This window comes from Athene cunicularia (assembly GCF_003259725.1).
Source record: "Athene cunicularia isolate RWA chromosome 15 unlocalized genomic scaffold, athCun1 chr15_part1, whole genome shotgun sequence".
Lineage (NCBI taxonomy): Eukaryota > Metazoa > Chordata > Aves > Strigiformes > Strigidae > Athene > Athene cunicularia.
Window position 1 is genome coordinate 11,824,259 of NW_020799121.1, and position 3,028 is coordinate 11,827,286.

The following is a 3,028-nucleotide window of genomic DNA, read 5'->3' on the forward strand; positions in this document are numbered from 1 at the left end:
CCCCGTCCCGCACCGCGCGCACCTGCGGGCAGGCAGCGCAAACACCGCGGGTAGGGGATGTAGCTCAGCGGTAGAGCGCATGCTTTGCATGTATGAGGTCCCGGGTTCAATCCCCGGCATCTCCACAAAATTACCCTCGTTTTCTTTTCTTGGGTTTTTTTTTGTCTCCCCGGAGTTAAAGCTGCCACGTCGCACTGAACAGAAAACTGCACCGTGGACGTGCTGCCTAAGAAAACCCACAGAGGCAGTTTCCCAGTGGCACGAAATGGCTTTTTTTGGTTACTTGGTTCTCATCAGGACCACACAAACAAACAAGACTCCTGTGCCTCACTGGGTAAGGCCCTGCCTACGCAGACCAGCCTAAAAGAAGGAAGGAAGCACCAAACCCTGAAATGCAGGTGGTCTGCCAGCACTGCCAGACCCCTCTGCACCCCACAACCTGGCTGCGTGCTAACCTGCAGTTGGCACAGAGTTGGCCCCGGAGCCAGAAACAAAGGGCAAGGCACAAAAGCTGGGACACCACAGGTGACTGCACTCGCTGGCTGCGAAGCTGCAGCAGCTTTTCGCCGGGTCTGCGGTGTCCCCTTGCCTCTGCTGTCCTGCTCTGGCGGGCAGGCAGCCCCTTGGCAGCGTGGCCAGGCTTGGCTCGGAGCAGGCGGGAGGAGCTCTCGGGGAAACAAGCTCCCTGCTCTGACCTCCTCGGGCTGCCTGGGCTCACACCGTTCTGCCTCACCCAGAAAACTCTTCAGAGATGGGAGGGCTGAAAGCTGTGGCACAGAGAGACCAAAGCCCATGGAGAGCTTGAAAGAGCTTTTATCTACACAGTTCAGTTACCAGCTGTTTTGTCCGCACTGCTCAGTTACCAACAGCAAATCCAGCTCTCTGACAGGGAGAGCTGACTAGCGACAGATGTAAACTGACATTTCCTGCCAGAGTGGTTAAAATGCTCCCTGGGCTATTTATTTACTCGTGTTACTTCTAGTTGTTATTTTGAGCCAAATGCTTGGCTAAAGCACTGTAAGTGTGACGATCTCTGCTGTAAACAGCTCTCTGGACAGGATCTCCCTGGGCAGCTGTACTTCTGAAATATACCCTGCACATGACTACAAGAAAGAGACAATTCCTGCCCTAGAGTTTATAGTAACAAGCACGAAGTAACAGACCTTTTGGCACAGGAAATCGGTATTTGTCAGTATAATAGCTCATGGTCTGTTAGGACCAACATCCTTACTATTCACCAAGCTTGTCTTGAAATCGTAGCAAGGGGTCCTTGTACAGACAGTGTAGGAGAAACATGGAGTGGCTTTAAGCCCCTCCCAGCTCGGGAAAGCACTGTTCTGCAAGCCAGACGTATTTAAGGACTCTGTTGCATTAGGGCCTAACATCTACCTTGCAATCCAAATATAACACAAATCTGAACCTTTAGGGGTGTGCTGCTCCCACTATCTGATTCAGGCATCAGGTACAAACTGACTCAGTGGTTAGCTGCCTACCTTAATTAGATGAGCAGCCCTGTATCACCTTAATTTCTTCCTGTTACAAAACTCCATCTTGTCACGAAATACACTGCCGTGTGCCTTTTCAACTATTTTCAGACCGGTCCTGAGCGCTCACTCTGTAACTAAAAGAATAGGTTTAGCATTATTATTCACTTTCAGATGAAGGAAGCCCTAAATCTGAAAGGCTATTCCAATCTTTTATGTTTATACAACTTCAAATGCACACAACATAAGCCCCTGAGCACATTTCTAACCTGAAAAGAAACCAAAATACTTTTGTGGATATTTTTTTTTCCCCAGCTAAACGACCTGGGTGTTTGAGATTATTATTTCTGTTGCAGTGCTGAGTTTTAACACAAACACAAGGCAGCCGAGCTAAGCAGCTCCCTAGAGCATTGCTCTCCTGTAAAAGCTCCCTGTGTCAGGCAAATGCAAGCGGGTTTCCTTCAAACCAATCACAAAGCTGTTGCTGGGCCTCTGCTCCCTTCTGACTGGTGTGCAGCCCTGGGTGTTATCTGTGTCCGTTTGGTAGGCAGCGTTTTATTTTGGGTGCCGGGAAACGAAGGATTTTGTAGGCGGATTGAACCGAACGGCATCTCATGAATCTTGCAAACAAAGCCCCATTTTGTTCTCAGCTATGCCCTTGAATTACTGTGTGTTTCACTAGGATGGCACAGGAGCCAACTGAGTGCAAAGATCTGCCAGAAGGTGGTCTCTGAGAGCTGAATAAGAAATAGGCATCATTGTTATTATTTCTATTTATGATTTTACCTCAGTGACAAGGCCTTAGTCCTGAATTATAAACTCCCTTGTACCTCAGATGCATATTCCACTTTATGTGTGCAGATACATACACTCACTGATGGTCTCTCACTGCCATGCCTGCAGGACTCAGGTCTCTTTGTCCATCTTGGCCTTCTTTGTCCTGATCTCCCTGCTTCACCTCTCTGCTCTCTGGGCTGCCTGATCTCCGTCCCTTTGGCAGGAGTCTTCTGCAGCCTCTCTGCCCTCAGGCTGCTCTGGCCTGGGGCCCTGCCGGGTGTCCCAGCACCAGCACGGCAGATGGACATCGACTTGTTTTCCCCATCCTTTGCTCCCCAGGCCATGGTGGCACAGAGTGCCAGTCCTGGGTGGGGGACACCACACACCCCCACCGCTTATTTCCTTCTAACACGCTGAAACACGTCCGAGACTTCTTAAATACAAGTACACGGCTTCCTCTGGACTAAAAAGCCGTCCCGCTCCCTGCAGGCGCCTCAGAAACTGCCTCCCAGGGAGGCCCGTGGGCAGCGCTGCCCTTCACCCTGCCCCAGGGGCGAAAATCAAGGAGGCGCGTTCGAAACTGTGACGTTACTACAGGGGCTTAAATCCCTGAATAAAAAGTAAAGCTCTATAAGCACAGGGGCGTCTCCAAAGCGGAGAGGGCTCGGCTGGCTGAGACACCGCGGCCCCGCTCCGACGCCTCCAGGACAGGATTTCCCTCGCGCACTCGCCGCCGCCGCCCCCCCGCCAGCCCCATCACATCACCC

General features: G+C 51.4%; 1 non-coding gene across 1 annotated transcript; it reads left to right on the forward strand.

Moving 5' to 3' along the window:
• The first annotated feature begins 53 nt into the window (after positions 1-53).
• TRNAA-UGC lies at positions 54-125 on the forward strand. Its single transcript has one exon. It is a non-coding gene; the product is annotated as a tRNA-Ala (tRNA).
• Positions 126-3,028: the final 2,903 nt, after the last annotated feature.